The 7106-nt window shown below is 41.9% G+C and overlaps 1 long non-coding RNA gene and 1 other non-coding gene across 2 annotated transcripts; one reads left to right on the plus strand and one right to left on the minus strand.

The window, feature by feature from the left end:
• Positions 1-2813: 2813 nt before the first annotated feature.
• Positions 2814-5523, minus strand: LOC125509189. The gene is made up of 3 exons (XR_007283998.1): positions 4987-5523; positions 3957-4914; positions 2814-3107 (listed from the first exon to the last, which is right to left on the minus strand). It is a non-coding gene; the product is annotated as an uncharacterized LOC125509189 (long non-coding RNA).
• A 784-nt stretch (positions 5524-6307) lies between these two features.
• Positions 6308-6392, plus strand: TRNAY-GUA. Its single transcript is given in 2 exon segments — positions 6308-6344; positions 6357-6392. It is a non-coding gene; the product is annotated as a tRNA-Tyr (tRNA).
• The last annotated feature ends 714 nt before the right edge of the window (positions 6393-7106 follow it).

Consider the following 7106-nt stretch of genomic DNA (forward strand, 5'->3'; position numbering starts at 1 on the left):
AATAACTGGGGAGCAATAGTCTTGTTATGCGCTTGGTGAAAATGAAATGCAATGGAGATGTCACGTACTGTATCGAAAATTCAACCATGTTCATCCACGTACGTTCATACATCATTATCGGAAAATAAATGACGCTTATATATCAACCGATGCAGAGACATGGTGCTATCCTTTTAAAAAAGTCCTTAAACTAACTGTGAAACTGAAATAGCCGGCTCACCGAGTCCTTAACTAGACTCCTAGCCATGTTCTATATCTGAGCAGAAGGGTAGGCATTAATCTTCGATGCCCTAGGAAAAGCCGGTCTGGCTCCGCAAATAATGGTGCTTGTTCCCCTTCCATTCCATGCAGGCCAAGCCTTTGTTATATAGTCCATAGTTAACCTTCAGAAATGAAGAAATGGGTGGGTATTTTGAGAGAGTAGCTTTCAGGGCAGCTGCACCTCTCCTTGTTGTGGATTTCTAGAACTCTATCAAATAGAGAACCTGAAGCTTCATTTCCTTGCTTGCCTGAGCCCTTGACCATCAACCATAAAGGCACACATTTTTAGAAGGGATGAGAATTGCTTACGTGCTTGTTAGGCTGTTTTAACTTTCTTGGCCATGTCAATCCAGACTGAAGTTAAATATGTTTCTTATCCCAGCAAAAAGAAAAATGGGGGTGCGACGAAGCAATGTTTATCGGACACGAGTATCTGATCGCTAGTACAATGGGACCTCTTATCTGAACACCGATTATAACAAGGAAAGGAAGATAATGTTTGCAGCGCTGCACTTGCCCGCGTCGGACGAGGGCTACGGACAACCAGGGAAAGAACGATAATCTTCACCCGTCATGGTCGATCCAGATCGTGTAAATTAAACCAGCAGCAACACAATTTTCGCGATCAAGGCCATTCAGATTCGCCTCCTTTGGTTTAGAGGAATTTCATAGGAATTCTAGAGGATAGAATTTTTATAGGATTTTTTCCTTTAGAGCCCTTTGGTTCATAGGAATGAATTCCTATTCTTACATGGGATTGGTTCCCATCCTTCACATTTTATAGGAAAATAAAAAAGAGCCTAGACTCAATGGAAAAATTCCTTTGGTGTCAATCAAATGACATCTTGTTTCCTATTCCTACTCATAGAATTTGAGATACATGTCATCTCATTTCTTACAAGATTCCTATTCCTATGATAATCCTATCCTATGAACACAGTATTTGGTGGCTGCAGACATTCATGCATTGAAAAAACACAGTTGACACTTGACAGTGAAGGGCCGGCAACCTCCATACCTGCATGAACACGCATTTGCTAGTTTTCCCGTCAGTTTACTTCGTCTCCGTGAATTACGCGTTAGCTGCATACTCCTCGCTGAAGTCTACTCAACGTACTCTGAACCAGTACGTCCGTCCGTCTCCGTCCAGTGCATAAGACAAAGTGCACGGCCAGTCGACCAGATTCACACACACCGGACATATTTTACTTGCAACAACTGACGCACGAATGCTCCATTGACCGACCGATCGATCGGTAGGTATATTTTGTTTTGTACGAGACTCTATAAAAGATAATTGCTTGAAAGTTTCACGAACCGGTAGGTGTGGCCTGCGTGTTTTAAGTTTTGCTTGTGCAGCTGACCAGATCAAATGCTCCTACTACCAGGAAGGCCGTGTCATGTGAGAAGGGGCAGGTACGGATAAATAGACCCTGACAAATGTGTGTTCAAAGGTAGATAGCACAATGCAAATCAAGGACTGCCAAAAGGTTCGGTCTTTTGACTCTTTTCTGCCGTGATCGATCAAGTCTAATTCAATTGCTTAGAGCTACAAAAAGAGAAATCTAATATGCTTGTGAAGACTAAAACCTTGCTGGTTTTCCGCCGGACTCCTTGGAATCTGAATGTTCCCTGTTGATCTAAAGTGGCTGAATGTTAATTCTCACTTTTATCTTCTTCTTTTTTTGCGGGAATCATAGGGTATTTATTCCAAGGTTATAGAATTACAATCTTCAACGACTAACTCACTAACACACGGAGGGGGATGGTTTAGCCAGCACGCAGTGCTATCCTCGTTCCGTACAAATGTCTCTAAACAATGTGCAACTCTATTCTAAAAGCGAGAAATTTTTACCGGAACAACTACCCTATCATTTATGGAACGTTTAATCTCAGTAATCAAATGACCATATGCCAATCTGTCCAAAGAATCATACGTGAGCACTTTAAGAGCAACTGTGCAATCGGATTGAAGTTGTATAGGTAAGCTTGATCTTTCAAGTTCCAAGAAGAGCCCTTCCATCATTGCTTGGATTTCCGTTTCTAAGGCATCATTGCAATGGAAGAGTTTTTTATATGCTGCAAAGATCATCTTGCCGTTATTATCTCGTAAAATCATCCCTGTGCCAGCCTTACCATCATGTGCGTAGTAAGAACCATCGACCGAAAAGGCGACCCAACCCTGAGTTTGGTTCGGCCATGGTGTGTTTGCGGGAGTAGCAGTCTCAGACGCCAGATTATTTGTCACCACGTCTAGGGCCATTGAAGATTTTTCCTTTGATAATTTCTTCTACACTGAATGAAATTTGGCAATACGAATTATAGTAGCTACTCAGAAAAGAGCATGACACCTCCACACCTGGTATAGATTTGCCAATGTGAAAGTTCACTAGTGGTTGGGGCGCCACCTGGTGGCGCCTCTTGAGGCAAAATTGTGCGCACCAGTCAAGCTTTCGTATTTGTTAATGTCTTATGACAACATGTGTAATTCAGCAAAAAAAAAAAGTCATCCAGATGAGCATAGCGCTTCAAATATAAGACACGGTAAAAACTGCAGGAGATAAGTGTTCATTCATAAAGCAGAGCAAGCGTACTAGTTTCATAGATACTAAAAGGTGTTGTTTCATATATACAAACAGGTTTATTTAACAGAGAAGATTGTGAAGCAAAACAAGAATTGTAAAACGGCAAGACATTTCAATTCTGGGATTCAATTGACAGTGACCGACCAACTACGCATTGCAGTTTAGTGACTTGAGGGGAAAACCGATGTATTTTAGCCACAGAGAGACATTTCCTTGGAAGTTCCGACACGTTCGATGATCACCAATTGACTGCTTCCCAACCTGAAGCAAGAAAGAGAAGTACGACGAGTTTAGATAAGATGTTCATCATTATGAGTTTGATATCGGATGAGATAAAATACACACAAATCCATATCATAAAACAAAACAATTCCTAACAACAACAAAAAACGAACATGCATTGTAATTTTCCCTGCATAAATAAAATAACTATCCGAGCGTTAACCCAAAGTTCTGTATTGAAGCAGGTAGTCTAAAAATTTCGAGGCTATTTCCTGTAACATCATCAATTTCTGGATACAAGTGTAGAGCTGTAGAAGGAAAAAAAAAAGAAAATGAAGCAGATCTGCTGCTTCATTTATAAGTTTAAATAGTATGCATCATACCATTTCTATTTTTAATAGAATGTAGACCTTTCCCAAAATTGCATATTTGGTACAGTCTAGATGACAGCAAAACAATTATAAGACTACAGTCTATGCACATTTTAGTTTCTATTCATGAACACAGGTGAAATGTGTAACAATAACATATGGTTTCCTTCAACAGCTGATCTAAGTGTAACTCCTTCAGCTGCATACCACTAATCCATGTTTTGGGATCCTTATAGGAAAGAGCTGATGGTGTGGGAGATATACCACGCCGTTGAAGTATCAAGTACCAACATAATATGCGCAAACTAAGCATAGATGATGTTTATGATACAACAAATAAAAGACATAGATAAAGCCCTTGCATCCTGGGTTGTGGTAGACACATGATATATTGCTGAAACCAGCAATCATATATTTAGAAAATACACAACTTTATGAAAACAGAGAGAAACAATTGCAGAATTGAAACTCCTAATGTAGAGAAGGAAACTGTAAGCAAAGGCTATAATTAAATTACCCTGTGAAATCCCATTCTCCTGCCTTAGTTCCCTAGATTTCATTGTGACAATTGAACTCTCAGCTTGACATAAAAAGGACATGCCTCTCAGTTAGCTCGCAGATAAAGAATATTAACATTGATTTCTACTGTTTGATGCACACAAATAGGAAAAGGGGCATAGAAATGTGTAAAACTGCACATTTCAATGGAAAAAGAAACTTTAAATAAGTACTACCTTTAATTCTTAGTTCATCTGCATGCACATGTTAGAAAGTTAAAACAGAAACTCAATCCAACTAAATTGAATCTTTGAAAACAATGTCAATATTCCAATAAAAGAAACAGGGACCATTATATGAACTTTGCAGCAGTTATCTCTATATGATAGTAGCACTGAGGCCCATGAGCATTATACCTTCCCATCTTTTACCTTCATGCTGACAAAGCACATTTTCTGTCAGCTATAATTAGTATGAATGTACCATAAAACAGAAGCAAGCTACCTTCAGTTAATTCAAAATGTTCTTAGCACTTAAGTAGTAAAAGTATGCTAGTAAGTACCAGATACCAAGTGAGTCAATGACAATCTGCCCATGGAAGTTGTCTGGGAAAACTTATCTGTTATCAAACAACATTATAAAATTCACAAGCTGAGATGAACAACCTGAGACAAACAACATTAGAAAATTCCAGCAGTGTGAACAACAAACACATGAAACAGATATGATCAGACATAGCACCTACTAACTTTTGTTTTTCATTTAGGAAACAATATAACTGAAAGCACACGATGACACGGATAACCAAAATAAACTAAAAATCGAGGGAAACATGTGATCATCAGTAGTGATAGAGAGGGAGAAAGGGAGAAGGAATCCCATTTTCTCAAAGTCCTCGCTTGATTTTCTGATGAACTATCTTCATTCTTGTTTTTTTTTTGCGGGAACTATCTTCATTCTTGCTATAGATGAACATTCTGCTAGTGAAGAACAAAATAACATAAGCACATTTGCAGGGAGGAGAAGAAAAGAAGTGTATAGCCAAGCACCTATTGTGGGCTCCAACATCCATGGCCTCCAACCTCTTAATCCCTCCTCTTTGTCCATGCGCAAGCCGGCGACTGCACGAAGTGCGCTTCCAGTAGTCCTCCATGGTCTGCTACACCACGGCAGAAACAGAGGAGAATAAGCAAAGGAAGAGAAATACAAGGGATGAGAAAGGAAAGGAGCTCCCTGCACGCAAGGTTAGTGGTGGCGGATCTTGTCGTGCTCCCATCTGGTCTAGGTAGCAATGACCAACAATTACGGGAACTCGTCGCCGGGCACACCAGCCGACGTTGGTTCGTCCACCCAGTCGAGGTTGTCGACGAGGCCACCCCCGTGAGGCCACCGTCACCGTCCCCATGGGTTGCAGGGCCTCCATCGCTGACGGGAGGGGGATGTCGCGGCGTGGGGCAACGGAGAAAGGGGAGAGCGAGCGAGACGAGGAGGTTGCGTGGGATCAAGGAGAAAAAGGGGCTCGCGTTCTAGGGGAGGTAGTATTTTCTATTTTTTTTTTAGATAGAGGGGAGGTTGTATCTGGGCAAAGGCCTACTGTACGTTGACATCACATCCCACCCATCGCCATCTCCGACGCCCCACGGGTCAGTGAACCGCACTGCTGCACACGCACACAAGCGCCGGCGCGGTAACCGGCGCTGACACCGCTGAGGACGAGGTCGAGGTTAATATTACAAGCACAACAAAGCAAACACACAAAGAAATTGACAATAGGACCTGCAGCTACTGAACTCGGGTGCGCACGAGGTGACGCGAACCGGCGGCTTCGCACGCCCCAAGCGCAGAGCGAACCAGCGCCTTCCAACTGGCCACGCACCACACCAGGAATTGCTCCGCGCAAAGCTCTGTCGTGTCGCGATTGGCCGCCATTTATGCAATGCTTGCGTCGGCAGCGTTTTTGTCCCTAGCTAGTCTGACGTGGACACACCCAATGAGCGACCTTGATGCACACCTTATTGTTTTGGATTACTTCTCGACCATTACTTGTTGCCGCACGCCCCTTCATGGCTAACTGAATATGGCTGCTAGGAAGAATAATGCGTTCGCTCAAGAAGTTAAGATTGATGAGCTAGAGGCAGACTCCCATATGCTGTCGGAGATAAGAGATTAAATAAAAATGGTGAATTCGTTTTAATTCCACGAGGCTCGGTAGTTTTGGGAGTGCTTTCCAGATTTGTTGGACCACATGGCCAGCGCCATGCCTATTGACCTGTTTATATCCTCGCAAAAAAAAAAATCTGTTGGTACGTTCGGAACGATTCTACACCGGTCAATATATAAGTAGGGTGTGTTTGGCCTTCCAATCACAAGCCGACTTTAGCTCAGTTGGTAGAGCGGAGGACTGTAGTGTTGCAGATAAATCCTTAGGTCGCTGGTTCGAATCCGGCAAGTCGGACTTTTTTTTTCTTCTGAACAAGTATTTTCTTTTTTAAATCACATTGCTAAAGGTCGACTTTTTCTATCCATATATGCTTGTGGGAAGAATCTACTTGAAAAGATTCGTATACATTTTTGTGTTCATCTTCTGCTTAAGCAGTGTATCATGATCAGCTAAAAAAAACGATGTTCCTGTGCGTCTTCAAGAAAAATACAAACATATGCATGCATTAGAGCATTTCTAACTAACTAGTTAGAAAAGGATAAGTCCGGTTTTTCTTCTCTAACCAGAAACTAACTGAACCTCAAAAAATGTTAGGGGAGTAGGAGCAAGTTCAATAGCCCCCCTAAAAACTTTTCGTAAAAGTCATTTTACAGAATGACTGTATCATTTACCGGAAGTTTTCAAATGGCCACTTCTCTCAGTCCCGTTAACATTGTCCCATATTATTTTTTTCCTATTTTTAATTAAAAAAAACTAGCTAATAGCTCAGGCCCGCAAGTTAGTGATAGGGCCACAGGGGCTAGGAGCGGCGCGTGCATGGCGGGCGGTGCAGCAGCACGCCCGTGAAGCTTTAGGCGGTTATCCGCCCGCAAGACGGAGAACGTGATTATGCGGGATTGCATAAAAAATCGGGTTTACGGGGCTGTTGGAAGCTTTTTTGCCCCAACTTCCCGTAAAGGATGGTTTTTTAGGATACAAGAGCTGTTGGAGTTGCTATAAAAAATTTAC

This window comes from Triticum urartu, chromosome 5 (assembly GCF_003073215.2).
Source record: "Triticum urartu cultivar G1812 chromosome 5, Tu2.1, whole genome shotgun sequence".
NCBI lineage: Eukaryota > Viridiplantae > Streptophyta > Magnoliopsida > Poales > Poaceae > Triticum > Triticum urartu.